The sequence below is a fragment of the Oryctolagus cuniculus genome, chromosome 1, assembly GCF_051225735.1.
Source record: "Oryctolagus cuniculus isolate XC-2025 breed Fujian yellow rabbit chromosome 1, ASM5122573v1, whole genome shotgun sequence".
Lineage (NCBI taxonomy): Eukaryota > Metazoa > Chordata > Mammalia > Lagomorpha > Leporidae > Oryctolagus > Oryctolagus cuniculus.
In genome coordinates, this window is record NC_142867.1 from 191,930,264 (window position 1) to 191,946,459 (window position 16,196).

At 38.4% G+C, this 16,196-nt stretch overlaps 1 protein-coding gene and 1 pseudogene across 6 annotated transcripts in view; one reads left to right on the forward strand and one right to left on the reverse strand.

Moving 5' to 3' along the window:
* LINGO2 (leucine rich repeat and Ig domain containing 2) overlaps window positions 1-16,196 on the reverse strand; it is a 1,387,358-nt gene that overhangs the window by 407,740 nt on the left and 963,422 nt on the right. The gene's annotated exons all lie outside the window — the stretch shown is intronic.
* On the forward strand, window positions 11,778-12,016 carry LOC127493548 (translation machinery-associated protein 7 pseudogene; annotated as a pseudogene).

Below are 16,196 nucleotides of genomic sequence, written 5' to 3' on the forward strand. Positions count from 1 at the left end.
AAACACACACACACACACACACACAAATGGAGACAGGTATTGAACCCAAGTACTCCAATCTTGGATGCAAGCACCTTAAATGGGGACTTGACCACTAGGCTAAATGTCTATCCTGAGAACTACTTTTTAGTAACAGGTTGACTAACTACATAAACAGTATTTTTCTGATCTTAAGTCGCAGTCTCTGTGACACAAATATAGGAATTTTCAATATTCATGAACATCATAGTCACAAGAAAACTGGCACAATAGGTGACACGTTTGGTAACCTTGCCAGAGTGATTGATGGTTTAGAACTAGGCACACAGATGGAGTCACTGAGAAAAGTGCTAGAGGAAGGCCAGGGCCCACATTCAACTCTTTACATCCAACAACCTCACTATAGTCTGAATGTTTGTGTCCTTCCCAAGACCAATGTGATGGTATTAAGAATAGGAACCTTTGGGATGATTAGGTTATGAGGGCTACAGACTCCTGAGTTGGACTGGTGCCTCACCCATGTGAGGAGTCAGTCTATGATGAACAGACACTGATTCTGCTGGTGCCTTATGCTTGGACTTAGCAGCCTCTAAAACTCTTATCATTTATTTATATATTTTTTAAGATAGAGTTTAGTTTTTGCCTTATTTATTTATTTATTTATTTGATAGAGTTACACAGAGAGGAGAGGCATAGAGAGAGAGAGGTCTTCCATCCGATGGTTCACTCCCCACTTGGCTGCAACAACTGAACTGCACCGATCCGAAGCCAGGAGCTTCTTATGGGTCTCCCATGCCAGTGCAGGGGCCCAAGGATTTGGACCATTTTCTGCTGCTTTCCCAAGCCATAGCAGAGAGCTGGATTGGAAGTGGAGTAGCTGGGACTAGAACCGGCACCCATATGGGATGCCAGAGCTTCAGGCCAGGGGGTTTAACCCACTGAGCCACAGCACCAGCTCTGAACTCCTATTATTTATAAATTACCAAACTAGGGTATTTTGTTATAGCAGCCCAAAGGTTATATGATAGCCCTAGTGCCATCATTCTCACCTATAGCAAGAAAATCTTTGGGACAAAAAAAAAAAGAAAGAGAAGCAGCAACTCAGGACCCACTGGCAATATGATTCTCCCAGACTGAGGGAAGCAGGACTGCTTTTTTAAGCTGATTGTGTGAGGTAAGATAGAAAGTCTCACTCATTTTTATCTATGTCAAGCACAGTCCACAGCACCTGTCTCTCAGGGGAAGTGTGGAGGTTTATTTGCTTCCGAGTTTAATTACTACAGGCCACAATTCCCTTTGCACTCAATCTTGCAAATTTTCTTCCAGAATTCTTTCGCAAAAATAGCAGAAAAAAATACATTTGCTTCTGTCATTCTTGTCATACGTCTATGCTCATATTAGATATGGCTTTTGTATGGCAATAAAACCAATGGTTAATTTTTAGCTTGTTCTGATAATATGTTCTGACAGCTGTTTTTACAAAGTTGTGATGTTGATGCAGAAATCACTTGTCAATCGTCAGTAAGTGGACACTATAATTAATGAGCAATGCACCATGACTCATGAAAGAATGGAAATGGAGAAGGCAGGAGGAAGAGAGAGTGAGTTGTGTGAATATATAGCATACTTGCTCCGCAGCAGGGTCCCAGACCTCCTTTCAAGCTTCCTGACCCTGCGAACATGTGTATCTGAAAGCTCGTATAGGGAGAGCAACGCCAAATATGAAGCAAGAAGAATCCCAGTACATTGCAATCCTGCAAAATGCTCAGAGAGTAGATTTCAAGAGTCCTCACCACAAAAATGACAATGTTGGGGGCTGACGCTGTGGCGTAGCAGGTAAAGCTGCCGCCTGAAGTGCCAGCATCCCATATATGGGCATCAGTTCGAGACTGACCCGGCTGCTCCTCTTCAGATCCAGCTCTCTGCTCTGACCTGGGAAAGCAGAAGATGGCTTAAGTCCTTGGGCTCCTGCACCCACGTGGGAGACCTGGAAGAAATTCCTGGCTCCTGGCTTCAGATCAGCCCGGCTTCAGCCGTTGCAGCTGCAACTGGTTCCTGGCTTCAGATCTTCGCAGTTCCAGCCACTGCGGCCAATTGGGGAGTGAACCATCGGATGGAAGACCTCTCTCTCTCTCTCTCTCTCTATTTCTCTCTCTCTCTCTGCCTCTCCTCTCTCTATGTAACTCTGACTTTCAAATAAATAAATCTTTAAAAAAAATGACAATGTTGTGAGGCAATGCATATATTGGCTCAATTTACTCATTCTACAATGTATATATATTCTAAAACATAATTTATACACAATAAATTCATAAACTTTTAGTCAGTTTATAGAAGCCTTCCTAAATTTTATCAAAAACTTACCATCAAAAATGATGGTAAGTATTTCAGACTGCTGCACATAGTTTTTTTTGGAAAAAAACTAGAAGTCCCCTGTTATACATGTTTAAGCACTCAAGACTTTACAGCAACATTTTGCTATCAGCTCTATAATATTATAAAAACACAGAACCTGAACAAAGTAATATCTGTTAATTATTATTGATTAATTGATTGCCTCTGAAATATAATCCAAGCATATTACTATGATGATAGGGAGGTTTTTTTTTGGGGGGGTGATAAAATAATCCTAACGCTGTTGTTGTATGAAAAATGTAGACTTTTACTGCTGATAAAATATTTCTTAAAATGTCAGGACACATAAGAAGTGATAGTTTCATAGAATCATAAAAATATGATTTAAATATTGAAATTCTATTAGATTGGCATGAAGGCAAATAAAATAAATCTTAAAAATGAGCTTCCCATAATATAAATGACATAATAACCCAGTACTTACTTGATATTGGAATAATACAGGCTTCACAGCCAAAATATTGACAAATTGCCTTTCTTTAGTTTTTAGAAAGGTTAGTCAGTGTCAGTATTTATAGTTTTAGAAAGGTTTGAAGACACTGAGACAAAAGGGAGAAGTGGTAAGGTTAAGTAAGACTAAACAGATTATATTTGTAAGCCTTTTTAGAGCTTGCAAAATGAGAATATTAACTTAGAAAACTGCATTCTATTCAGAATTTGACCAGAATATTATTTTTAAAGATTTATTCATTTATTTGAAAGGCAGAGTTACTGAGAGAGGAGGGGGAGGAGGAGGAGAGAGAGAGATCCATCTTCCATCTGCTTCTTTACTCTCCAAATGGCTGCAACCACTGGAGATGGGCTGGGCCAAAGCCAGGATCCAGGAGCTTCCTTTGGGTCTCCCAACATGGGTTCAAGGGCCCAAGCACTTTTGCATCCTCCACTGTTTTCCCAGGAGCATTATCATGGAGCTGGATGGGAAGTGGAGCAGCCAGGATACAAATCAGTGCTCTAATGCAGGATGCAGTTTTATTGGCTACGCCACAGTGCCAGCCTAACAACACTGTTTTTTGAGTGATACATACACTAATACCTCCTGGAACAGGGTTCCACAGAAGGCTAATTTGGGACGCACAGGGTTAAAATGAAAGATAACGAAACAATTTTTTTTCTTTATATTTTCCTCAAAAAATGCTATACTGTTTTGTCTTTTAAGTTCTTTCATAAATGCTGTGTCTCATGTGAATGGCTGACCTCACACAAGGCTGACCCTGCCCTGAAATTTGCTGACTTTTGTACCTTCCAGACACTGGTTTAAGCTCATACCAGCAGCTGGATAGATTCCTCCATCACTGTTTGGCTTCCTTTCCTCACTAAAAATCCCTTATGCTTGACAATTTTCAAAGCACTTCCAAATACGAATAATTTCCTTTGAAGGTAATGAGTCAGAGGATCTTTGTTGTGTAAATGAGAAGGAAGGGACATAGACTTTAAAAAACCTGCTCATAAATTACCTTAAGTAGCAGGTCTAGACATGAGACTCCACGCAAGGTTCTACGGAAGTCTCCAAAGGAATATCCATGCCAATTCACCAATTGAATGAAAAGGACTGTATAAGAAACACTTCTTCTGTGATGGAAACTTCTTACAAGAAAACTTCCCAAATTATCTTACCACGGGGTGTTATCTACTCTAGAAGTTAGCCCTGTTGAAATGGAATAAAAAATAAATGCTGAAAGGAAAGAGCCTGGGAAAAGGTTTAGCAATATCCAACCTTAAGTAAGAGATGAATTAGAGTAAAAATCTGTTTTCCAGTCAAAATAGAATAAAACAAAAGGAAATGAATGGATTTCAATTGAAGCAAAGCCCTGTTTAGGCAAAAGCAATTGACTCATGCCTAGAGAACTATTCCAATCCCCAAGTAGGTTCCTAAGGGAAACCTGTAAGACTCTAGCCCAGGAAAAGTCCATAGGAATGAGAGGTAAGGCTCTATTGGCCTGGGGATGGGGAGGCAGGGCAGAGTCAATAATCTCTAGAGCTGTTTTCTTGTTCTGCAATTTAATCATTAAATGTAATCAGAAAGAGAAAATGGAGATCTGGTACATGTCCTCACCCCTGGAAGTTTAAAGCTAGCTGTTTGAACAGGAAAATGTATGTGTTATGATTCAGAAGCACTTAACTTTAATTTGAGCAGCTTTACTGATCAGAATCCAGCTGGTCTCTTCAAAAATCAGTCAGTGCAAAGTGGAGACACATCCACAGGAAACACTACAAAAAAGCTTTCTAACAAGTCATGAGTCATATAAAAAGAAGAGCGATTAAGTTAGGCAAACACCATGTCCAAGTCTTTGTGCTTTAACACAAGAAGGCAAATACTTATATTTTGGAACACAGGTGATTAAACAGGAAGAACCCTTGATTCCATAGAAAATGACAGCAGCTGTTACATAGCTTTCAAAGAAAGAGACCTTGGAGAGTAGGGGTAATCTGGGCCAAATAGCAATTCCATAAGGACACATCAGACTTTTAAAGGACAGATTTGTATAAGGTTAATCTAGGTGGGAGGCTAAAGTACATTGAAATATAAAAGAACAAGATGTTTATGACAACTGTGGGGCAAAGTCAAACCACAATGCTAACTTGATGGAACTGATAAAAGACATTTTATTCTTCTTCTTCTACATTCCAGGGCTAACCCACTCTTCACTTTCAAAATACATCAAATGAAAAAAATGTACATTACTATTCAGAAAATTAAACTAAACTGAAAACCAGTCAATTCTCAAGTGTGCATATTAAGGCTGTGATATACACTAAGGATATTGTTAATGATCTTTCAAAACATAATCATGTCAGGGCCTTACCACATCCTTTGATTTATGCATAGTTTTTTAAATCCACAGTGATCTTACGTAAGACATCCTAAAAGGATATCATCCTTGCTCCAAATGATTTAAAAAGGGTACAGAAGCAGACATCCTCTCAGGGCACTAAACCTAGCATTATATCTTCTTGAAAAGTGCAAAGGAAATGAAAATATTGCTTACAAATGATATTATATATATTTTGACACCTTACTGCTTCATAAAAGAAACAGAACCATAATACTGGGGCACAGTAACATTAGGAAAACCATCAAGAATTTAATGCTGATTTATATTTCAGATTTGAAGATTATAGGCTTCCCCTTGTGCTGCAGGACTTGCTTCTTTGCAAAGGTAGCTTTTCCCCAAAGCACTGTCTGGGTGTGGAATAGCTGTCCTGGTAGATGCTGTGGCCACACTAAATATGTTAAGTACTATAACAAATGTAAAAGAGTACAAGAAAGAGGATTTCCTGAGAGCTTTCAATCTTATTAGGAGAAGATGACACAGAAGCAAAAACGGTAACACGAGTGAACAAACATTTGCATATCTTATAGTCCTATTTCTTTTAATGGAGAAATGAAGAAGTAAGTTATGATACAAATATAAAAGAACCACTATTTAGTGTGTTTTTCAATCAAGAAATAGTTAAAGGGTTTAACTGCAAAATAATATCCACAACGTAGGAGGGTAGTTCAGTAAGATATGAGTATTTATTTATTTATTTATTTGACAGATAGAGTTAGACAGTGAGAGAGAGATACAAAGAGAAAGGTCTTCTTTCCATTGGATCACTCCCCAAATGGCTGCTACAGCTGGAGCTGCGCCTATCTGAAGCCAGGAGACAGATGCTTCTTCCTGTCCTCCCACGCTGGTGCAGGGGCCCAAGCACTTGGGCCACCCTCCACTACCTTCCCCGGGCCATAGCAGAGAGCTGGACTGGAAGAGGAGCAACCGGGACAAGAACCCAGCACCCATATGGGATGCTGGCACTGCAGGCGGAGGATTAACCAAGTGAGCCATGGTGCTGGCCCCTAAAATCGTATACCTGAACTTTGTGCTTTCTTTCTCATCTGGTAAAAGAGGTAAGAATGGTAACTGCCACAAAGACTTTTTTTTTTTATATATATCTGTATTCACGTATGTTCAGTCATATATATTGGTATTTATGAAAAACTTATCTACTTTCTCCTTCTTTTTTTTCTTTTTTTTTATTTAGAAAATGTAGATTTCCAAAGTACAGTTTATGGATTACATTGGCTTTCCTCCCCATAATTTCCCTCCCACTCGAACCCCTCCCATCTCCCACTACCTCTCCCATTCTATTCACATCAAGATTCATTTTCAATTATCTTTATCTACAGAAGATCGATTCAGTATATATTAAGTAAAGATTTCATCAGTTTGCACCCACACAGAAACACAAAGTGTAAAATACTGTTTCAGTACTAGTTATAGCATTACTTCACATTGGAAAACACATTAAGGACAGATCCCACATCAGGAGTAAGTACGCAGTGACTCCTGTTGTTGACTTAACAATTGACACTCTTGTTTATGGCGTCAGTAATCTCCCTAGGCTCTAGTCATGAGTTGCCAAGGCTATGGAAGCCTTTTGAGTCCGCCGACTTCGATCTTATTCCGACAGGGTCATAGTCAAAGTGGAAGTTCTCTCCTCCCTTCAGAGAAAGGTACCTCCTTCTTTGATGGCCCGTTCTTTCTGCTGGGATCTTACTAGCAAAGATCTTTCATTTAGGTGGTTTTTTTGTTTGTTTGTTTGTTTGTTTTCCCAGAGTGTCTTGGCTTTCCATGCCTAAAATACTCTCATGGGCTCTTCAGCCAGATTGGAATGGCTTTAGGGCTGATTCTGAGGCCAGAGTGCTGTTTAGGACATCTGCCATTCTATGAGTCTGCTGGTATCCCACTTCACATGTTGGATTGCTCTCTCCTTTTTAATTCTATCAGTTAGTATTAGCAGACACTAGTCTGGTTTATGTGATCCCTTGAACTCTTAATCCTATCATTATGGTCCATTGTGAACTGATACTGATCACTTTGACTAGTGAGATGGCATTGGTACATGCCACCTTGATGGGATTGAATTGGAATCCCCTGGTATGTTTCTAACTCTTCCATTTGGGGCAAGTCTGATTGAGCATGTCCCAAATTGTACATCTCCTCCCTCTCTTATTCCCATTCTTATATTTAACAGGGATCACTTTTAGTTAAAATTTAAACACCTAAGAATAATTGTGTGTTAATTACAGAGTTCAACCAATAGTACTAGAACAAAAAAATAATAAAAGGGAGAAAGTATTACATTGTATTTCAACAGTCAGGACAAGGGCTGCTCAAGTCACTGTTTCTCATAGTGTCCATTTCACATCAACAGGTTTCCCCTTTGGTGCTCAGTTAGTTTTCGCCGATCAGGGAGAACATATGATATTTGTCCCTTTGGGACTGGCTCAATTCACTCAGCATGATGTTTTCCAAATTCCTCCATTTTGTTGCAAATGACCGGGTTTCATTGTTTTTGACTGCTGTATAGTATTCTATAGAGTACATGTCCCATAATGTTTTATCCAGTCTACTGTTGATGGGCATTTGGGTTGGTTCCAGGTCTTAGCTATTGTGAATTGAGCTGCAATAAACATGAAGGTGCAGACAGCTTGTTTGTTTGCCAATTTCATTTCCTTTGGGTAAATTCCAAGGAGTGGGATGGCTGGGTTGAATGGTAGGGTTATATTCAGGTTTCTGAGGAATCTGCAGACTGATTTCCATAGTGGCTTAACCAGTTTGCATTCCCACCAACAGTGGGTTAGTGTCCCCTTTTCCCCACATCCTCTCCAGCATCTATTGTTGGTAGATTTCTGAATTGAGCCATTCTCACTGGGGGGCGGTGGAACCTCATTATGGTTTTGATTTGCATTTCCCTGATTGCTAGTGATCTTGAACATTTTTTCATGTGTCTGTTGGCCATTTGGATTTCCTCTTTTGAAAAATGTCTATTGAGGTCCTTGGCCCATCTCTTAAGCGGGTTGTTTGTTTTGATGTTGTGGAGTTTCATGATTTCTTTGTAGATTCTGGTTATCAACCCTTTATCTGTTGCATAGTTTGCAAATATTTTTTCCCATTCTGTCGGTTGCCTCTTCACTGGTCTGTTTCTTTTGAAGTAGAGAAACTTCTCAATCTGATGCAATCCCAAATGTTAATTTTGGTTTTGACTGCCTGTGCTTCTGGGGTCTTTTCCAAGAAGTCTTTGCCGGTACTCATATCTTGCAGGGTTTCTCCAATGCTCCCTAATAATTTGATGGTGTCGGGTCGTAGATTTAAATCTTTAATCCATGTTGAGTGAATTTTTGTGTAAGGTGAATTGTAGGGGTCTTGCTTCATGCTTCTGCACATGGAAATCCAGTTTTCCCAGCACCATTTATTGAGTAGACTGTCCTTACTCCAGGGATTGGTTTTAGATCCTTGATCAAATATAAGTTGGCTGTAGATGTTTGGGTTGATTTCTGGTGTTTCAATTCTGTTCCATTGGTCTATCCATCTGTTTCTGTACCAGTACCATGCTGTTTTGATTACAACTGCCCTGTAGAATGTCCTGAAATCTGGTATTGTGATGCCTCCGGCTTTGTTTTTGTTGTATAAGATTGCTTTAGCTATTCGAGGTCTCTTGTGCCTCTATATGAATTTCAGCATCATTTTTTCTAGATCTGAGAAGAAGGTCTTCGGTCTCTTGATTGGTATTGCATTGAATGTATAAATTGCTTTTGGGAGAATGGACATTTTGATGATATTGATTCTTCCAATCCATGAGCATGGAAGATTTTTCCATTTTTTGGTATCCTCTTCTGTTTCTTTCTTTAAGGTTTTGTAATTTTCATCGTAGAGATCTTGAACGTCCTTGGTAAAGTTTATTCCAAGGTATTTGATTGTTTTTGTAGTTATTGTGAATGGGATTGATTTCCACAAAGACTTTTTATGAGGAATGATGAACTAATAGTGATAAGGCACTTAAAGCAGTGCCTGGTATGTATTAGGTTTTAAATACACGTTCTTCTTAGAGAATTGGCATCAATCAAGGTCAGGGGTGTTGATGTTGAATGAGAACTGTCCTGTATCTGGCTAATAAAAGCACGATGCTTTGACATCTACAAGGGAATGGACAGCTATGCATCCAGGGAGCTGGCCTTGCCATTGTCATGCCTACAATAGGCTTTGGAACACCCCAGCACCTGAAGCAATCCTGAGGTTTCTAGATAGCTATGAAAGGAGGACCTTCCTGAGCTTTGGGCAGAGTATGTGCACCAATACAGAGCAGGATGTGATTGAGTCAGAATTCTTTATCAAGCCAGGGGGTTAGAGGACAGGAATGAAAGTTAAATCTGAGAAACAGATAATTCTTCTCATCCATGTCGGTGGAATGAGCTTCACAACTTCTATAATTTTTATTTAGCCTTCTCCTCTAGTTAGGGTAATTCTGATCTACACTCTCCATTTCCTCTGAGGTAGAGAATTAACACTGACTTATAGGAGGCAGAGTTGGTGCCACAATATGAACACATACCAAATGGCAGGTATAGATAAAAGAAATCTAGCATTTAAGACACTGTTTGGGGGGAGGAGGGCTAGCACTGTGCATAGTAGGTTAAGCCTCCCCCTGCAGTGCCAGCATCCCATATGGGCGCTGATATATGTTCTGGCCACTCCTCTTCCAATCCAGCTCCCTGCTAACAGCTTGGGAAAGCAGTGAAAGATGGCCCAAGTGCTTGGGCCCCTAATCCAATGCAGGAGAACCAAAAGAAGCTTCTGGCTCCTGGCTTTGTCCTGGCCAAGCCCTGGCCATTGTGGCCTTTTTGAGATTGAATCAATGGGATCGAAGATCTCTCTCTCCTTTGTCCCTCTCTGTTTCTCCCTGTCAAATAAATAACTAACTCTTTTTTTTTTAAAAAAAAAAAAAGACATTGTTAGACTGTCTGTGTATTTGGACTAAGGAGTGCTTCTTACACTTTGTCATCTAAGAATGAACTCAGGGAGCCATACTTAGAAACCCCCAGAGGGCTCGGAGTATAGTCCTAATGAATGCACTTCAGGGAAAGCCTTTCATTGTAATCATCCATTTCATGTCAAAAATATATATGAATTTCAAATCCTACTACAGAAAATATCCATTCTTCCTCCCAGGTACTTGCTACCCCAAATGTTCCAGTAAGACTGATGTGCCAGGAAAATGTGCTCATCCTGTACATTTATGTACATCCATGGCTGTAGGGTCTTCTTAAAAGCAATCTTACTCTAGTTTGAGAAAAATTTATCCTTACAAACGTTTGGGAATTTTTTAATGACACATACAATACATGCTAACAGTAAACAAGCCAAAAAAATAAAAAAGTAGCAAAACCTAAATAATAAAATCAGCTATGATCCAAGGAAAAATTACTGTTGACATTTTTGCAAGCACTTAATTTTAACAAATGTTTCTGTGTATAATTCAAAGGAATTTTTTTCACATATGCAGATTCTGATAACCACCACAACAATCAATATGTAGAGCTATTCCTTCACCATAAAGGAATTCCTTCACCTTGCTCCTAGAGAGTCACACCTGTCCTCTATTTCCCCATGTGTCAATCTCTTGTCTCATCCCTCCATTTTGAAACTACAATTTCGCAGTCTTATGCACAATATGCCACTGTTGCTAGTGCCTCATTTTAGTAAGCATATGCCTTCAAGATCAATCCAAGTTTTTGCTATATCAATACTGTGTTCCTTTTTACTGCCTGAGTAGTATTGTCATTGATGCATCACCCTTTATTTAGCTACTCATCCACTGAAGTTAATTTGTATTGTTTCCATCTTTGGGCTATTACATGTATCACTGTTGTGAAAAGTTACATACTCTTTTCTACCTCATATGAGGGGGCTTGAAAGTGTTCATCAAGAATGGCAATTAAAAGATTAGTTTGTTTACTTTGGTGTAATAAAAGTTTTAAAATCCATGTATAGTTTTTCATCGTATACCATGTATAGTTTTTTCATCGTATATGTCTCATGTTCAGTTGTTTCAGTTAAAGACTCTTCTGCTGAAAGGTTCTTACATTTTTGTAAAAAAAAATCAGCTGGGTGTATTTAGTGCATCTGGGTTCAGAGGCCCAGTTGTGATAACTCCTTCATAATTGCTGAAACAAATTAGATCAAGAAAAATCTCATTTGGCAAAGCCTTTAAAAAGCTGCTTTGATAAACTAAAATTTGATTCCATTTATTTAAAATTTTACAGATTTTAAATATTTCAAAATTAAATATTCTATAAATTGATAAAATATAATTTTATATTATAAAAATAGGAAGCTTAATATATATAGAATACATATCTGTGTATATTAGAGAAATTCTTAAAAGTACATTATTTTGTAAATCAAAAGTAGAATTTTAAGAAAAATAGTGTTTACCTTTTTGCACTTTTCTGTTTCAGGAATTTTCTATGATAATCATGTATTACTTTTATAAAATGGAAAGAAACCAATATTTACAAGTAAATGCAAAGATGTTTAAAATAAAACATGAAAACAGTCCGTTTCTGGTGGCAGGGTCTGGGGAAGGGGCGGCAGGTGCCATGTCTGGCCGGGAAGGTGGCAAGAAGAAGCCCCTGAAACAGCCCAAGAAGCAGGCCAAGGAGATGGATGGGGAAGATAAAGCTTTCAAGCCCAAACAGAAAGAGTAGCAGAAGAAACTCGAGGAGCTAAAAGTGAAGGTGGCAGGGAAGGGCCCCCTGGCCACAGGTGGAATTAAGAAATCTGGCAAAAAGTAAGCTGTTCCTTGTACCTGAAGTGATGACACCCTTGACTGCATTCCTAGCTAAACATCTCAATTCCTGATCTGATTTCATCATCATTTAAAAAATCATCTATTATTTTTCACTTTATGTTTCTGTGTGGGAGCAAACTGTTGAAATCTTTACTTAATGTATGCTAAACTGATCTTCTGTAGATAAAGAGAATCGAAAATGAATCCTCATGTGAATGGAAGGGGAGAGGGAGTGGGAAAGGGGAGGGTTGTGGGTGGGAGGGATGTTATGGGGGGGAAGCCATTGTAATCCATAAGCCGCACTTTGGAAATTTATATTCATTAAATAAAAGTTAAAAAAAAAAGAAAAAAAAAACATCTTATGCCACTCGTAGTTAGAATGAAGTGTTAAGTGTTATCTTGGAGCCTGCTGTACATTTACAAATAAAATTTTGTAAAAAGGGGAATAAACCCCACTGTACTGTAAAAAAAAAATTACTGTATAACTTGTATAACTCTACTGAATTAGTATTGCGGGGATTGATTCCCTGCTACTCTCCCTCGCCCCAAAGGCTACTGCACACCAGCAATAACCAAAGCATTTGCCTGAGGTCTGTAGGACAAACGATCAGAAGACTTGCTAGTTCTGAGAGGCTACAAACTGAAGTTTCCTCCACTTTAAATTCAAAATGAATTTGTTAATTTCAAACTTTTTACTTAATGATCGAAGACACATATTTAACTTACATTGGAAGGAACACCATGAAAGGACAAGTAGAGGCTACGGCTCTGTATGTAGTTATTAGTGGCTGAATGTAGTAATTAAGGGATCATTTAAAAAAATGCTGAAGTTCACCAACCATATTATTTTCCATTCAGCCTGTATGCATGATAACTCTTAAATGTTTGAATGTCTCTATTAGTTAGTGACTGTAATATCTGCCTTTCATGAAAGAGTAAAAACACACTAATTGGATTAATACTGATTCATAAGTTTTAATTGCTGACTAATATAATACAGAAATGTTTTTCCATGAACTGCATTGCAGTTATGTACCTCCAGTTTCCATGACTCTAATTATGACATATCATTCCTAGCCTGAACATACAAACTAACAAAACAAGAGAATACATCAATATGATGCCAGGTGGAGAAAACAGGTATCTCCTAATTCTTGGAGCGTAGCCTGAAGCACATTTTACAAGCATGAAACTCCTTTAAAGTCTTTCGTTTTATCTTAGCATCTAATGAGATTTAACAAGATTCTAAATGGCCTTTTGCTAACTTTCTTTAGCCCATTTTAGAATAGATAATTTATATGTTACCAATAATAGATGTAGGCTGTACTATTTTACATTTTTATCCATATTAATCTCTTCAAGACAATCAAGATAGGTTATATTTAACTATTTGAAACTTAGGCTCAGTTTCTATTATCTGAAAAGTGGGATAATAATAGAATTTTCCACTTAGGTTGTTATGAAATTCAAATGAGATTGTGTATTTAAAGTGCTCATTGGAATAAATGACAAAGTTTTCAGGTGCTCAGAGTTTCATAAATCTGTTAGTACTGTATTTTTGAAGACTTCTGAGTGTGAGTAAACTTACAATATCAACACATTTTCTAAACATAATTTCAGTTAGGCCCACTCAATAACAATGTTCGAAGTGGTAACCTAAGGAAATACTTGTTATTATAATAAAATGTACACACAACACACACCTGAAAGATGATAATGAATATTACTTAATATCTCTAGATGATGGTTGGAACAATATGAGGATCTACTACAAGAACTTATTTCCTGGATGAGCTGGAGGCTTAGTTGTGGGAGTGAAATGTACTAGGCAACTCTGTTGATTGCAGCCATTATGCCTAAGCTCTCTCCTCGGAGTCTTCTAGCTTGTTCAGCCACTGGTGCATAAAGGTTCTATTGTGCCTCAAATGGTCTTCCAAAGGGTGCTCTATTGCCCGCTTGTTAGCCTCCTTCCTAGTTGTTTTCTGCTTCAAGAATGACCTGCTCTGCAGCTTGGTAAAACAGGAGTACACTATCAACGCATAAACAGGCAGAATGGAATGGGAGTAAACAGCATAAATCCCAAGATCAGGTAGATAAAAGTTTGAATTTTTTTTAAAATTTTTATTTTCTTATTCATTTGAAAGTCAGAGTTACTGAGAGCAGGAGATACTGAGAGGAAGGGAAGAAAGAAGGGAGAAAGAGAGAGGGAGAGGGAGAGAGAGAATGAGGAGAGAGAGGGAGAGAAAGAGAGAGAGAGAAAGATCTTTCATCTCTTGTTTCACTACCCAGATGGCTTCAACAGCCAGGGTTGGATCAGGTTGAAGCCAGGAGCCAGGAGCTTCATCTAGGTCTCCCACATGGGTTCAGGGGCCTAAACACTTGGGCTGGCTTCTGCTGACTTTCCTAGTCCACTATCAAAGAGCCAGATTGGAAGTGGATCAGACAGGACATGAACTGGAACCCATATGGGATACCAGTGTTGAAGCGGGTGGCTTTACCCACTATATCACACTGGTCCAGTGAATTTTAAGATTTAGTTACACATAAGAAAGGTAGAGTGACAGAGACACAGGAAGACTGACAGAATCTTCCACCCACTGGTTCACTCTCGCAGGGACCAGAAATGAGGAACCCTGTTTGGGTCTCCCATACAAGTGGCAGGACCTACACATTTGAGACATCTTACATTGCTTTCCCAAGCACATTAGCAGGGACCTGGAATAGAAGTGGAGCACCCTGGACTCAAACCAGCTCTCTGATATGGGATATCTGCCTTGTAGGTGGTGGCTTACCCTGTTGTGTCTCCGTGCCAGTCTGCTAAATTTGAATTCTGACATTCAATACATGATCATAGGGAAACTATGTGATTAATTTCAGTTTCTCTTGGTATTGAAGGTCAAAAATTCCTAAGCCACAGGGTTAGTAAGAGGATTAAATGAGAGGCTCTCAAGCACGATGCTTTGTATACTATAAGCCCTCAATAGTGATAGCTGGTGGTATGTTTATTAAAACAGAAAAAAGCTCAGGGAGCTGTATTCTTCATGGAATACAACCTTAGGACACATTATATACACTCTCACTGTGGTATAAAACAATAAATATTTTAAGTTTGAGTTGAAGTCATATAGTAATAATCCAACATGCATCACACTAAAATAGAACAATGGTATGCTTTAATTCTATTGAGAGAAAAGAGGAATCTATCAGACATCCTTTCACTTATTCTTCACACACTTTCTGAAGGAGAGTGACTAGATGAAAATAGATGTTGGTTTATTCAAACTCAGTGGCTGTAACTGGTCAGACTTTGGCATATTTCTTGGCAGTGCAAAATACTTCAAGGAAAATTAAATACTCCTTAGAACAGCAATTCATCTTCAAAGCATGAAGATATATCATGGACTTCTAACACATGTTATAGAAAACATATAAAGAACTGAAAATTTTCATGAAAAATTTTATTACTAGGTAACTCAGCACAGCAATAGATGAACTAATCATAAAGATATTTCGGTATTAGAATCATTCCTTCATGCCATTAGTTTCTTAGAAAATCTTGCAATAAGTTCAAGAGCATGATTCAGTCTTTTTCCATTCTTTTTTAAGGGCAAATAAAATGCAGAGCCATAAAACAATCTAATGTGTCCCTAAAGAAAAATACTTCATAAAACACAAAAATAAGGGGAAACAAGGACTAATTTCTTGCTACTTGATATCTAGGTTGAGTGAGAAACAAGGAAAGTTCTCATAAATAGAACAAACAGGTTTCAGCCTCGATAAATCTTTAACCAATACAATAGATATGGCTGAACCATTTTTATTTTATTTAATGTTTGTGTTTTTTTTTAAATTTATTTGAAAGACAGAGTGACAGAGAGAGGGAAAGACAAAAGATATCTGCCATTTGCTGGTTCATTTCCAAATGGCCACAACAGGCAGGTCTAGGCAAGAATGAAACTAGGAACCAGGAATTCCACCCAGAGGCCCAAGCAATTGAGTTACCCTCTACTCTTCTCCCGGGTGCATTTACAGGGGGCTGGCTCAAAAGTCAAGCAGCCAGGACTTGAACCAATGCTCATATTTTATGCTGGTAACCCACCGAGCTACAACCTCGATCCTGTGGCTAGGCCATTTTAAAATCCATCTTTTATCACACACACCAAAAAACTAAATTTGTAACTTCATTTGCT